Here is a 16,790-nt window from a genome sequence, read left to right on the forward strand (position 1 = left end):
CGAGACTTATGATCACATACAATGACAAGGAACAGAAGAACAAAAATTAATATAAACCACCAGCATTTAGAAAAGATAAAGCATTTAGAACAGATAAAGCATTTGCTTAGCTATAAGGCATAAGTTATAAGTCTTGAGTATCTTCAGGTCTTTGAAGTACGAGGAATTTCCATGTTGTCTTCAATACAAGAGTCAAGAAAGGTTTGTAGACGTGCTGGGTCTTCATAGGACGTAGTTTTGTTGTTAAGGGTGACTTTCATAAGACATGGGTGAAACAGGCCATAACGCGCATTGAGATTCCGTAGTGCAGGTCTCATATCCAAAAATTGTTTCCGCCGGTCAGCAGTTGCTTTCGCATAATCCTGAGCAAAAAATAAATTATTACCTTGCCAGGACACTCTCCCTTTACTTTTGGCTGCATGAAGAACTTTAAGTAAGTCTGTGTATTCTAAAAAATAAAGAATGACACCACGAGGCTTGGAAGTAGAGGAAGCAAACTTAGAGTTTGGGCCTAGTCGATGAGCTCTTTGAATGTTCAATTTTGGAGATTCAGGAATGTCCAGCAGGGTTGGTAAAAAAGACTGAAAGAATGAAGGCGCATCGGAGCCCTCAATTCCTTCCACAAGGCCATAAATGCGTAGATTGTTACGCCTATTTCGATTTTCCAAATTCTCAATCTGAGTCTTGAGATGAGCGACCTCTAACTGTAATGGAGGTATTTGAGACGTGACAGACTGAATGGAATCAACACGTTGAGAAAGCAGTGAGGACTGTTGCTCCATTTGAAACCATTTATCCTCAAGGTTTTGGAGACGGATGTTGGTCTCTTCCATATGAGGTTTAAGTGCGCGAATTTCCTGAAGAAGAAGTTCCATGGATAACGTCGTTGTAGAGCCTGTTGGAGACGGTGGGTCTTTTTTGACACGCTTTGTAGAAGTGGTAGATGAATTTTTAGGCAACTGTTTAGTGTTACCACGAGGTAAGCTGGACTGAGTAGTAGCGGCATTGAACTGCGTAGGCTCAGGGTCTTCCGTATTGTCTTGTAATACACTGAAGGGATTAGAATCACTCATTGTAGTGTTGTCACCCAGAGTAGAGCTAGTACGGAGTGCACGTGCTTTTGCCATAGTAAACCACACAATAAGATGTAAACGTGTGGAGAAATGTGGATACACAAATGTTTAAACGCAGAAGTCCAGCCAAAAATGATGAAAGTCAGTGAAAAAAGGAAAGAAATGAGGCAAAAAGCATTTAGAAAAGTATGCTGCACAGGTTGTTTATAAACAGCAAATGCTCAGAAAAACAAAGAGAGCGACCTTGCATAGGTAGAAAGCAAAAAAGCCATGACCTCGAGTCAAATCTGAGGAGATAACATTCTGCGCCGCGGTAAAAAACAAAATGGCGGCCACAGAAACGAGCACGAACGAAAGTGCGCTGAAAGAGAGTGAAACAGCTCACCCTGAAGTTCGAAAATGGGTTCAAATGAAAGCGGTATGATTCATATCATCTTGCCAGCGTCAACATCGTCCCGAGGATAGAGAAAAGATGCCTGGTGGAAGCTCCGGTCTTCACGTCAGTGAGGAGCTCCGCGATCCGGCGGCCATCTTCTTTGGCGTCCAAGCCACGCCCCCTGCAATCACCATTTCTGAGGGACAGTAAAGTCGCGACTGCTTTATCTACATTGGGGCCCACAATTATACCTGTTTCAAAATCAAATCGCACTCGACACAATTCCTGTGGGTTTGGGTTTGCACCATTATCCTCCAATTCCTCACAGAGGAATTCACACATCTTATCAAAGACATACCTCTGCTTTGGGGCATCCCATTGGTGAAAAACGTTAACAACTGATTCCACATCATAGAGTGAAGGGAAACCAATCCACCTACGCGCCAGATGATCTAACACCTCTTTCTCGTCGGGACCAGGCAGCTGACTGCGCAATTGCTTACGCTGTAAGCCAGGAGTCGCACTAGATGGCCCAAAGAGAGGCGACATTAAACTAGTAACTACATGAGCTAGTCATTGTCGTGCTGAAGGAGAAGTTGAGGCGAAAACGGGGGGATAGACAGAGGGAAGAAAAACAGATTCAGATACAGGTACCTGGGTAGTGTAAGAAGGAGCGCCAGGGGAAGCCGCTGGCGTGTTAGACAAAGTCGCAGGAAGCGCGGGGGTAACAGGTAGCAAAACTGGCGGCCCTTGAGAGGGCTGCACTGCAGGGATAGGAGCCAGCTGAGGAGGAGCTGGCGGCTGTGGGAAGGCTTGCGGCATATTTACCTAAGGCTGCACATTTACAAGCTGTGGAGGTGCTGTGGCATTTTGCGCATATGGGGGTGGCAAACTTAACAAATGGGACATTAGGGAATCTTTTTCTTTCTCTTTTGTCTCATTTTGCACAAGGGGTGACAAAACAGGGTATCATTTATCAATCCCTAGTTTGCGCTGTCTATGTAGCTGTTCATTCATTTGTTCCTCCTCATTATCTTTAAATTGCACAGCTGCTTGCATCACTGACATACCTTTTTCTCTCTTATTTCTTTTTGCTAGCTTAATTTCCTTCTGTTTGGCTTCCTTTCGCCATAGGCGGAAAGAATCAAACATCGCCGGCCGGGCTTTCTTTTTAAACAATTTCACTTCCAAATTATCTAAGATATCTGTATCGAAACTACCATTTTGGGGCCATTTTAAAACACCGTCCTTTCTGGTGTATCTGATCCATACTTCATTATATGCAATGGGGCCCACGCCATGTTTTACATAAAGCTCATAAGTTGGAGTTCCAATTGGAGGAGCCGGACATGAATCCTCTAACTGGAAATCCCTTCCACAACTCAAACAAAACAATCTTCCAAATACACTAGCACCAGGCATCTTTGCTCACTAGTCTAGTTCCAAACTTCAAAGGATTATCGATTACGATAGTCTCGTGAATACACGAGTCCTCTGGCTTTGGGGTTTGCAAACTCCAAATCAAAATAATCCCGAAGGATTGTGGTAAATAAAATTCATTACCGGGACTTAATTTGATACAGAAACATAATAAAATAGCTCAGTAAAATAAGAGGCAGAATCCGTGGTATTAGAGGTTCGGAATGGGCTTTATTCCAATGGTCGATTATAATCGGTTGCTCCAAGTTCCATCACCACGGGGGTTCAGGAAGTGAAGTACATACTTTATTGACAAGAAATGATTTTTATAGAACATACATTACAATGAAGCGAAGGCAGTAGGCGTAACAATTGATAAGGAAAATGACGATTCATATGCGTAACCGAAAATGGGCGTAATAAGGAGTAAAAAGGAACATAATTGGTTATGATGTCATATATAGGTGGATCTATAAGATAATACTTACCATAGATGCGTGCGCAGCAGCATGACGTGTGATTGACGTGCAACCAGGGGGTGAAGGGGACTTGACATTTAGCTCTACATGTGGAGACGAAAAGTCTGGAGGGTCAAGTCAACCTAATCCCAAATCATATCTAACATCCTATGTTTAAAGAACTATGTTATCCACAAGAGAAGGACTCTCGTACAGAATCTATTCTATACTGGCTGTGCGTGCGTGTACAAGCGTCTAAGTGTCTACACTAAATGCGAGGGGGTAGGAATATTCCATGGTAACAGGACTATGAATTACTTGCATAAAGACAGAGAAGCCGGGCCTTTTGCTCGGTAGCTGGAAGAATGTTTACTTAAACTACTAGACAGGAATGCATCGGCTAAAGAGTGAAGCAGATAACTCGAAAGGTGAAATACAGTTCTTGGCAGAGAATAGGCTGATGTCAGGCTTCGTGAGCCGCGCAGGGAATGAGACAAAGTTCATGGTCACAGATGCAGGCTCAGACTGGAGTTTTCAGAAGCAGAAGGCAAGAAGAGTTTGATGACAGAATCAGGGCCTACTTGCCTGGACTGTAAAATGGCATAAGTGAACCATATAAAACCGGTGGCCTTTCATACTTAGGAATGGAATATCCGGCCTATTCATGGCGGATCTGACAGAGGACATGTTGACGGTGGACGCACATGTGTTTGCGTCTTCATAACTGGAACTGGAGGGAACATACATGTACTTGTGATTCATACATGAAACCGTTGGGGTCCAAGATAGGGGACATAACTGATCAGAAAAATCCATATTTCCACATTCCCTCCTTGTCCCCTACTTGCCCGTTAAGAGATATCAATCTTCATCAATCCATTGATCTGTTCGTATAACATCATTTGTTCTTCTTTCTTCTTCCGTGACGAATGAGATCTTGGTGGTGGAATACACGATGTGGCACACAGGCCACAGATCGCTGGTCCACATTGTAGACATAGACAGCAACTGAATAGTATGAGAAGGCCAATACCTAGGAAGGATAGAACTCTCCATCCCCAGGCGGATATCACACTCCAAAACCAACCGGACCAAGTCCAAGTGCCTGGGTTCTGGTGTATCTGGCTTACAATCTTATGAAGGCGAGTTATAGCTTTATATACAGATGGCGAATTTTCTGGTATGAATACGCAGCAGCTGGATCCGATGACCCTACAAGCTCCGCCCCTATCAGCCAGGATGACGTCAAGGACAAGACGATTTTGAAGCACAACAATCCGCATAGCAGACTGCTCTTCTGTTAAATTGCCTAAGGCGGAAATAGTTTCATTCACTACTGCTTCAAGGGTTCTAGTTAATCTACGTATCAGCTTACTATTAGTAACAGTACCTATATAGGGAAAGATGCCTTTATTAAAATCTACATACTTGTCCCATGCCGTCTCAGTATAATCGACAATTGGGAGATCTCTCCGCTCTCTGTTGTGTACTAAATGAATATTTCTATAATAATCAGGAGGAGCTAGGAAAACAGGTGGCAAAAGGAATGCAATGTAGCAGGTACCATCCCAGTCTAGAGGTAGACGCATATATGCAGTCTGACCACATATAAAGTAGGAGTGGCGAGAAGCTCTAAATGAAGATTTGCCTTGATCACTGAATTCTACTATAGTAGTGCATTTACTATGGCCCATATGTATGGAACCAACCTTTCTTACACACAATTCACCTTTCGCTGGGAATACTGACATGGTTGGTAAAACTAGTTCAACTTCGGATTCGACATTTAGAATCATGAGATTAGGTGTAAAGTTACCTAATCCATATACTTCATTTTCTAGATCAGTTCCTGTTCCTTTGGGGCGACCCTCCTTGTCAGGGTAACAGACTTTGAATAAAACTAGGTTCAGATTTCCCCATACCCAATGGTCTTGGTAAACGGCTGTATCTGAGTCTATGGAATTGATTAAACTAAACCATGCTCCACAGGAGCCATTATGTGTAAACGGATGTGGAAAGAAAGGCAGGACTCCTTCATAATTCTGATAGGGAGGGAGTCGGCCACACACCCAACAATTAGTTGCATTACTAGTCTGATGGGAATGATGTAACATACTAATGAAAGTGTTATTGCGCAGCGCAAGTCTATAAGATAATTCATGCGGCGGTAGGTCACTAAAAGAATGTTCAGCAGTAATATTGTAAACATTTCTGGCAATAGGGTAATATATGTGCAACAATATACTTGCAGTAATTATTAAAAGACTTAAGAAAAACAAGGTTAATAATGTCACTATGCAATGACTACGCAGTGATTTACAATACGCCTGTCGTTTCAACATTTTTCGCGATTTTCCATGATTCAGGTCTAAGGGATACATGTCGGAGACAGATTCAACCGCTTCACCTTGGAGAGGACTTAAACAATCAAATCGTCCGACGGTCTAGGTCTTAGTTTTAGTCTATAGAGTTCCTTGCTGTCGGCCTCAGCCAAAGGTAGTTTTGAGTCAATTGGTGAAGACATACGAGGTGGGCTATTTACATCTGCAGGAAGTCCATGAAATTTCTTGATATGGCTTGAATGAATCCATCCTTTTCTGCCTTCAATCTTCACGGCTGTCCTTGTGGTCAGCAGGACCAACTGGGGTGTCTTCCACCTGGGCTCCAGCTGAGTCTTTCGGTCGAAATTTCTCACAAGCACAAGGTCCCCCGGAACTACGTCATGGGGTTTCACCTCAGTGTTGTCGGGAAAGGCTGCAGCTACCTGTGAACGACAAGATTGTAGTGCAGACATCAAGGAAGCCAAGTAATCTGTCAGCATATTACAGTCAATATCAGTTATTTTGCGTGGTATAGGCGTCCCCCACATATTTGGTGGTCTGCCGAAGATCACCTCATACGGGGATAGCCCTGTTCGAGAGTGTGCTACCATTCTCATGTAAAAGAGTGCAACTGGTAACGCTACTACCCAGTCGACACCTTTCTCTCTGCATATTTTGGACAATCTGATTTTCAGTATCTGATTATGTCTTTCTACGAGACCTGCTGCTTCGGGGTGTCGGACACAGTGGAATTTCCACTGGTATCCTAACAGGAGTGAAACATGTTTCATTAATTCGGATGAGAACGGCTGCCCGTTATCTGAGTGAACAACACGTGGTAAACCGTATCGTGGGAAGAATTCTCGAACTAACTGTTTGGCAGTAGTCGGGGCAGTGTAATCTGAAACCGGGTACGCCTCCGTCCAACGGGACAGAGCACAGACAACTACGAGAACATATTTGAATCCTCGACATCGTTCCATCTGGATATAATCCATCTGGAGTACTTCAAAAGGGTGATTAGGAGGATGAAATCCACCCTGTTCTACGGGAACGCTTTTTCCTGGGTTGAACTGGCAACAGATCATACAGGTACGGACCTTTTGTTTGGCTGCTGCTCGCAAATGTTTATTGAACCAAATGTGTTGAATGCTGTCTAGCATAGCTTTTTCTCCTAGATGTGCTGGACTATGTATAGTGTTAATTATAACTTGGACCATTGAATCAGGAAGGAACCACACAGACTTTTCCTTCATCATCCATCCTTGGTCCGTTTGGATCCCTCCTAATTCAGTCCATTTCTTTATTTCGTCTGGTGTAGCATGTGTCTGTATGTCAATTACGTCAAGAGTAGGATCTTTAACTGTCATACAATGTGTCGGCATCGGGACTATTGTCTTTGTCATGTCGGAGGTTTGAGTTTGAGCAGTCTGTTTAGCTGTTCTGTCGGCTAGATCATTGCCTTGAGAAATGATATCAGTAATCTTCGTATGAGCCTTACATTTCATAATTGATATTGCAGTGGGCAGATGAATTGCGTCTAACAGAGCATGAATGAGGGACCCGTGCTGAATGTGGGTGCCATGAGAAGTTAAATAACCTCTCTCTCGCCACAGCACGCCGAAGTCATGTACAACTCCGAATGCGTAACGTGAATCAGTGTATATGTTAACTTTCTTACTTGTGGCTTGAATACAGGCTTGTGTCAGAGCGATAAGCTCTGCGGCTTGAGCTGACAAGATATTTATACGATTAGTTTCAATGACTTCAGTATCTGTTGTGACTGCGTAAGTAGCCACTAACTCTCCTGTATTTGTTCTCATACATGAACCATCTACATACAATGTCAGGTCTGGGTCTGACAATGGGACATCGGTTAAGTCTTGTCTGGGTTTCGTCGTTATTGTAATAACTTCAATACAGTCATGGGCTAGTGGGTCTGTTCCGGTTACTGGCAAAAGTGTGGCAGGATTCAATGTGTTACAGCGTCTGATTTCTATATGTGGCTGAAACAATGTAAGTTCGTACCCTGTAAGTCGCGCTATAGTCAAGTGTTGTGTTTGCGTTCTATTTACAAGAACCTCTACTGCATGTGGTACTTGAACTGTCAATGGATGTCCTAACACTATGGCATCGCTTTGTCTGATTGCTAAAGCTGTTGCTGCCACTGATTTCAGGCACGCAGGCAAAGCCTGGGCTACGGGATCTAATGTACTAGAAAAATAAGCACATGGTTTGTGTGCTCCTGCTTGTTCCTGTGTGAGTACTGACAAGGCAGTACCTTCGCGTTCTGTAACAAAGAGTGTAAACTGTTTTCTGTAACATGGCGTTGCTAAAACAGGTGCTTGACATAAAGCTTTCTTTAGGCTTTCAAAAGCTTGTGTATGTTCCTGAGTCCAAGGGAGAACAGTCGACGTGGCTGCCTCCTGTGTTGTCAACTGAATGAGTGGTTTTGCTAGAAATGCATACTGAGGGATCCACTGCCTGCAATATGAAGTGAGGCCTATGAAAGCCCGCACCTCCTTTTGTGTCTTGGGTATTGGCATGTTAGCTATTAACTGAATGCGGTCGGGTGTAAGCTGCCTTCCCTCCTTGGACAGCGAGTGTCCTAGATAAATAACTCGCTGGACACAGAATTGCAGCTTAGAAGGGGACACCTTGTGCCCCTTTTCGGCTAGAAATTGTAAAACTGTCAGTGATGCTTTTTCACATTCCGGTTCGCTTCTCGCGGTGATCAGCAGATCATCGACGTATTGAAGCAGAGCAGTGTTAACTGGCATGTGGATACTGTCGAGTTCTCGTTTCAGTGCTTGGCTATAGATGCTGGGGCTTTCTGTAAATCCTTGAGGTGCGCGTGAGAATTTAAAGCTACGCCCATTTAAACTAAATCCGAACAAATATTGGCTTTCCGGATCTATTGGGACGCTGAAAAAGGCATTCTTGAGATCGATTACAGTAAAGAATGTCGCTTCGGAATCAATAGCTGTCAGTAATGACGAGATATCTGGGACCACAGGAAATTGTGGCACAATGCATTTGTTTAATTCGCGCAGATCAATAACCAATCGATATACTGGCGGGGCCTTTGGATCTGTTCGTTTAAGAATCGGAATTATCGGTGAATTACATACATTGGAGTCTGTTTCCACAACTACTCCTTGGGTAATGAGCTCGTCAATGATTTGTAGTAAAGCCACTACAGCATCTGGTGGTAACTTGTATTGTCGCATTCGTGGTAGCACCACTCCTGCCTTTAATGTGACTCGATATGGTGTAATATTCATGCATCCAACATCAGTAGGGCCTTGTGCCCATAGATGTGTAGGTAAAGTCTGCAGTCGGGGATCCATGTCTCTAGACACATAGTGACCTTTAAAATCACGTAAAAACAACCTTACTCCTTCCGGAGAACAACATATTATAGCTCCTAGAGCTTTCAGTGTTTTTATTCCTAACAGATTTTCTGGACATGATTTAGTAAGCAATAAATCTGTAGTTCGGGTCAAAGGTCCTATCGTAAGTGGAAGAGGCTGTGACACTTCATTAACAATAGGTTTTCCTGAAAAACCAAGGGAAATATTCTGTGAGCCTGAGAGGGGTGCCCCTGGAACTTCACTACGTTTTATTGTTGTTCGACTTGCCCCTGTATCGAGTAAAAATTTTCTATCTTGGCCTAATAATTCACTATGTACATAAGGTCCTTCTTGATCTACAGGGATCTCGATAAGGGGTAAGTCAACTTCCCTCTCTAGGCTGGTTCATGCGTATCGTTGGTAATCAGGATAGTCGTACTGTGCGGTCTGGTACAGTTGTCGTGTCGTGGTTTGTGTGGCAGTAACAGGCAGCGCTGGTGCAGCTGGCACAAACTGTATAGACTGTTGTGAAGCTGGCATGGACTGTGCATGCTGCGGAGCTCCTTGTTCATTCTGGTCCTGTCTAGGTGGCCGTGGTCTTTCTTGTGTTTTACCTATGGTGATATTATGTTTCAAAACTGGACAATCGTGTACGTAATGACCTGGCTTTTTACAATAATTGCATGTCCCTTTTACAGGTCCTGCTGAATCGGAATGTGTCATACCCTTTTTATGTCCTTCAGCTGGAACTGTCTGAGAAACTAGCATTTTCATTTTCGTGTCTTTCATGCGTCTGTGTTCATGTTCTTGTTCCTCTCTAATTCTATTGTGATGGTACTGTAACATTTGTAACATTTGTGATGGAGTGTTACCTTGCCAGGTACTCTCGAATTTTAATACTCTATTCTTTACTTGGGGCAGGGCATTTTCTACTAATTTTGTTACAAACAGATGTGGGTATGATTCGCTACTTGCTTTTAGGCCACTATTTATACCAAAGCATTTTTCAAATCGGGCATAGTAATCACTAGTGTCTTCATCTTGCTTCTGCTTACAGGCTGAAATTGTACCCCAATCTTCCTTTTTCGTAGTTAATAAACGTGGCAGTACCTGTACTAATAAACCTGGTAGTGCTTTAGTTTTATCCCCAAGTCCTGCTCCTGCAGTTCGGGCCCTTTCTTCCGCTTCTAATACTGACCATTCTATCTTTTGGTCTCCTACCTCCCACTCTTTTTCCCTGAGTTTCTCATAAATGCCAGCAGGCATCAATACCTTTAATATTGTCATAATGTCGGGATAGGTATACTCTCCCATGAGTAACATGTCTTTAATTTCTCGGTGAAAACCCGCTGGATCTTTGTCATGACTGGGTACCACTTTCTTCATTTCTAACAATTCTATTTTCGATATGGGCGTATATACAAATACGCGCTTAAACTCGTTGTCCTCGCCCTTTATTGGGTGCACTTCTCGTAAGGGATTCTGTCTATCCATGTGATACGTGGTTCTTTCCTTGATGGGCAATGAGACACGGTCTGAACATACAAAAAGAATATACTGCTTTCTTGATTCCAGAATTTCTTTAATTAATTTAGTACCTGAACCTCTCCATCTATTCATAAACAATTCAGTCAATATGTCAGGTAAGGGACCAGGGTCCGAATGCTGACTCTGATATAGTATAATGAGTTGTTGAATCATATAAATCCCAGCTAACCGCTGTTCATCTGGGGTGAGATTCAAAAATGTGCGTGCTACTGTATCATCACTATATTTTCCGGGACTGTCCACCCAATGGACAGCTGCCCTGGCTAATTCTTGTTCATCCATAGAATCGAGAAAATGATAACCCCTTCGTTCTCGGAGTAGTTTGTCGGCGGCTTGGAACGAATGCTCGTTAGACCTGATGTTAATTATAGGTATTTGGAAATTCCTGTTATTATCTGGACATATCGAACGTATCGGGTCAATAGGACATCTATTACTATTACAAGATCTTCCTCTACCTACATAGGCTATGGTGTCTGACTGTCCTGCGGGCAGTCCTGACCCTTCCTCCTCGCTTTGTTCGAACTCGTCTACCGCTAATCTTTCTTCGTGTAGGCGTTCTATTTCTTTACGGATCTTTCGGCACATGGCTATTATACAATTTTGCTTATCATGTCTACCTTCTGATATATTCTGGCTCCATCTGGTAAGAATTTGCATTGCTTCCGGGTCTACCCCCGGTCGGTCTTCATTTCTGATCACACAATTTATGAGGAAACGTAACAGTTCCCCCTGTATCTCCACTTTCTGGTATTCCATAGCTCTGTTAATACATTCTGGATCTCGCCCTGTTTGGACAAAATGATATATTTTATCTAGATGCGCAGTCATTCCTGGTAACTTCCCTAAATACACTGCGGCTCGTCTGATACGCAATGATGCCATGATCATTTCGTCCTCTTTGCCGGGCACAGGGTCATATCTACAATCTATAAGAAGTTCCTTAAGCGTACGGGCATTTATGAGTTTGGGGGTACGTGAATGTGCTGACTCTTGAAAAGTAAGTTTGTTTATTCTGGGTGGCGTAGAAAAAATATTGGTAGCACCTCCCGTAGCCCCATCTGGGGTGTCGGGTGTGAAAGGATTCGTTGAACGTGACACAGCAACTATAGGTGTGGACACAGCTATAGAAGTAGCTGTAGGAACGGATGTAGAAACAGATGCGCTTGCCGGAACTTGTGACACGATCTGTTGCTGTAGGGATACGGGTACTGGATCTTGGCGTTGAACCTCCCTGGTATGCGGTCTATGTGGGGCGGAATTAGCATATTCGGGAGCTGCGTCATCTAAATATGAGGAAAGAAAAACATCTTTTGCGGTTCTAGGATGCCCCTTAGGATGTACCTTTATTGGGAATAATGGGGGTGGCAAGTCTTTCGGTATCTCTGGAGTAGCCTTAGGTAATCCTTCGGCTAGAAGGGGATACATACCATTCATAAGGGCATTTCTTTGTCTATCCACTTGTTCTGATTTCACTCGGATACCTTCCTCAATTAATAGATTTTCTCGAACTTTATTTGAACTCTCTTTATTCTTTTCTTCCTGTCGGAGTGCTTTTTCTGTGCGTCTATGAGATTCTTTACGCCATAACTCAACGGCGTCTTTCTGTGACTGTCTGACTTTCCTTTTCCATAACTCTTCCTCGACTTTCATGATGCACTCTGCATCCCAGGTCCCCGCTGCGGGCCACCTCTGACTTTCTGGTAATTCCTTGGTGTAGTCTACCCATAAATCAAGAAATAATATAGCGTCTAAGCCATGTTTGTGATACATGAAGTGCCCTGGAGTGTCCCTAGGAGGAATAGGGACGGCTTCTTCGAGTACCCCTTTTCTAGTAGTGATTTGCCTTAATTTCGAAAAGAGCGGCATATTGACAACTGATCCGATACTTAATCTTGAACACACTTAGTACAAAAGCACAATAATGAACAACCATTCATACCACAATATGCAGGACGTTTAACACATCAAACATTAAACATTAAACATTTTTTTAACCTTTAAAATAACCAACAATGATGATCGTCTGCATAACTAATCACCAAGCATAATTCTTTGACAATAACTAGATACTTCGGAATACTTGATATACTGCTAAACAGTACATATACACTGCTAAAACAGTGCAGACCGGATTTGTGTACCCAAACCCGTCTTGACCGGCACAACCTATGTGCACGTCAGAAATGCCTCCCCAGTAATGGTACTCACCGGGTAGCTTCGGAAACGGAAGGCCTCGGAAACTGAACTTGGACCGGACTGGACTCGACTCGACTCGTCGGAAACTGGACTCGACTTCGAACTGGTGGGCCTCTGTATACCTCGGATCTTGCTCTCTCAGCTAGGCTCTGGTCGGGATACTTCGCACTTCTCACCGCCTCGTCTGGGTGTTGATCGCAGCCTCAGTCGCCCCCGCTTGACCGGAGGGAGATACAGGAAATCCTGCTGGTACGCGTTATTGTCCGTCCAGCTGTGGCAGGAGACCGGGCCTGCAACTCACCGCCGGCGCGTGAGATGAGAAAGTGTCCCTATTCGGGCGCCATTCATGTGGTAAATAAAATTCATTACCGGGACTTAATTTGATACAGAAACATAATAAAATAGCTCAGTAAAATAAGAGGCAGAATCCGTGGTATTAGAAGTTCGGAATGGGCTTTATTCCAATGGTCGATTATAATCGGTTGCTCCAAGTTCCATCACCACGGGGGTTCAGGAAGTGAAGTACATACTTTATTGACAAGAAATGATTTTTATAGAACATACATTACAATGAAGCGAAGGCAGTAGGCGTAACAATTGATAAGGAAAATGACGATTCATATGCGTAACCGAAAATGGGCGTAATAAGGAGTAAAAAGGAACATAATTGGTTATGATGTCATATATAGGTGGATCTATAAGATAATACTTGGCATAGATGCGTGCGCAGCAGCATGACGTGTGATTGACGTGCAACCAGGGGGTGAAGGGGACTTGACATTTAGCTCTACATGTGGAGACGAAAAGTCTGGAGGGTCAAGTCAACCTAATCCCAAATCATATCTAACATCCTATGTTTAAAGAACTATGTTATCCACAAGAGAAGGACTCTCGTACAGAATCTATTCTATACTGGCTGTGCGTGCGTGTACAAGCGTCTAAGTGTCTACACTAAATGCGAGGGGGTAGGAATATTCCATGGTAACAGGACTATGAATTACTTGCATAAAGACAGAGAAGCCGGGCCTTTTGCTCGGTAGCTGGAAGAATGTTTACTTAAACTACTAGACAGGAATGCATCGGCTAAAGAGTGAAGCAGATAACTCGAAAGGTGAAATACAGTTCTTGGCAGAGAATAGGCTGATGTCAGGCTTCGTGAGCCGCGCAGGGAATGAGACAAAGTTCATGGTCACAGATGCAGGCTCAGACTGGAGTTTTCAGAAGCAGAAGGCAAGAAGAGTTTGATGACAGAATCAGGGCCTACTTGCCTGGACTGTAAAATGGCATAAGTGAACCATATAAAACCGGTGGCCTTTCATGCTTAGGAATGGAATATCCGGCCTATTCATGGCGGATCTGACAGAGGACATGTTGACGGTGGACGCACATGTGTTTGCGTCTTCATAACTGGAACTGGAGGGAACATACATGTACTTGTGATTCATACATGAAACCGTTGGGGTCCAAGATAGGGGACATAACTGATCAGAAAAATCCATATTTCCACAGGATACCAAATTCAAACTGGGAGACGCTCCAATTATACTTAACTGAATATCGATGATCGATGGCGTCACCAGAAGACTCTCTCGATTGTTTCGCTCTACCAAAATCGTCAAGGGTCCAAAACAGGGCGATTAATCAGGGCAGCAGTCCTTCGTAGCCGTCGGGATGCGGAGAACCTCGCAGAAAAGTACAGTCAACCTGCAAGACACAAAAATAAAAGGTAGGAATTCTCCTGAAATATTTCTCGACCATATATACATATGACAGTCGATAAACTATAAACATACATTTTGGGAAAAGGTTATACGCAAACATACAAATATCTAAAGGATCACAAAAAGCTGTCAACTAAAGTTCCTCTCCCTATTAGCCTTACACTCTTCCAAACAGCCCCATATGGACCTATACTTACGCAAGGCCTGAATATCCCTTGCTTTAGCAAGCGCTTTTTCCCTTTCCCCTGTTTCTTTAACAATTAGCCACCATTCCATCTCAGTGGGGGGTTTGGGAGAGATCCAGCTCTAGCTATAGCCAGCCGGGCAGCAACCAACATAGGGGCATATTAACAAGGGCTTTATCTCCGCTTCTTTGGCTTTAAAAGCCAAAGAAGCGGAGATAAAAATATCGCCCTATCAACAACAGGGTGCTAACATGCAAAATCGCATGTTAGCACCCTTTTTCACTACGCTTTCCTTTGCATTTCTAATGAGTTGCAAAGTGGGCGTTCCAGAGCAAAATAATAGGAGAAATGTCACTAAGCGACATTTCTCCTATTATCAAGCTTCACGCTAACCCTGTTAGAGACAAAAAAAGCAGTGCTAACCACGGTTAACGCTGCTTTTTTACGTCTGCTATTTTTCAGATTTAGCCATGTAATCCAATGGGAGGTGGATTACATGACTAAATCCACCATGGGCTATCAACAAGGATATCCCTATCCTTGTAGTTTTATCGCTGCATTACCAGTGATAACCTCCCAAAATGCCGCTATCGCTGGATTTTTTATCGCGTAGGCGGTTAGCGTTGTTAATAACGCGATAACCAGGCGATATTATCCAGCGATAGCGGGCATTAAAGAAATTAACGCTAAGCGCCCTTAGCGTTAATTTTCCCTGTTCCTTGTTAATATGCCCCTTAATTACCAGTATGAACCTATATCGACCACAGTTTTCATTGTATCCTAACATCTTTTGGGTTGTCGAGAGCATGAAGTCGCCCCCAAATCTAAGTTTGATTGCTGCTAATATCTTATCCCAAAAAAGACTTAAGGCAGGACATGTAACAAATATATGAGTAATGCCAGCCGTGTATAGCCCACATTTGGGGCAGTTATAATGTGTCTCTCCATGAATCCCTCCCCATCCAGCCCTACCTCGAGACCATCTAACAATCCTCTCCGGGGTGTAATAAATTAAACAAAGTGTCCGGAATCGCTGCAGTCGTAAGTTTACTGAGTGTACAGAACGGGCAATAGTATCCAAGGCTAGCTTCATATTTTCTATAGCAATATTTTTCCCCTAAATCTCGCTCCATCTGGTGACTAAGGGGCATATCATCAAGTCGCGGTGATAATATTATCGCCGCTTTAGAGCCCGTTTTCGGGCGAAAAGCGGCGATAATATTGTCGCATTATCAACAAGGACACGCTAGCGTGTGTTTCCTTGCCTTAGCGCCCGTTGTCAGCACGCCTCCCATCGCATCGCTAATGGGATGCAAAGGAGGCGTGCCTGACAAACACCATGGGAAAATATCGCTAACCCAGCTTCGCGATATCATCAACGATGGGTAGCGATATTTTAAATCCCGTTAACTATGCCTTAACGCAGGAATTTAACATCTGTTAAATTCCTGACTAAGGCATACCTAACATGGGAGGTGGATTGTGGGGCTAGGACCACAGGGCCCTATCATCAACCATATCGCTGTTTTCCATGGAACATCGCTGGAAAACCAGCGTTGTTCCATGGAAAACGGTGATATCCCCGCTATCTCTGGAATTTTGTATTGCCTCGGCGATGCGCGTTGTTGATAATGCGCTAACCAGGCGAAAAATTCCAGAGATAGACGGCGTTAAATATATAAGCGCTAAGCGCACTTTGCGATATTTATCGCCGCCCCTTGATGATATGCCTCTCTTTTCTCACAGCCCTCTGCTCTAAACTGACAGAGAATTTGATACGCCTTACTAATGATAGCCTGTCGGTTATGGGTATACAAACACTCCCACATATCTGAACCAGAAAAACACCGAACAGCTAAATTTCTAAAAAAATAATCCCTGACCTGTATATATTTAAAAAAATAACCGTTGAGGAATATCAAACATTAGCTGGAGATTCTCAAATGTCTTAAAACCATTACAATCAAATAATTGCCCGAGAGAGTACACCCCGTAGCCAGCCCATTAACGGGCCGTAACATCCTGAAATATTCCGGGCAACATTGGGTTACCCCAAAGTGGAAGTTTACTATGTACAAGAGATAAAGAGGATCTGGGTTTAATGCCCTGCCAAAGAGGTACACGGTCTCTAATGGTC

This window comes from Triturus cristatus, chromosome 5_1, assembly GCF_964204655.1.
Source record: "Triturus cristatus chromosome 5_1, aTriCri1.1, whole genome shotgun sequence".
Classification (NCBI taxonomy): domain Eukaryota; kingdom Metazoa; phylum Chordata; class Amphibia; order Caudata; family Salamandridae; genus Triturus; species Triturus cristatus.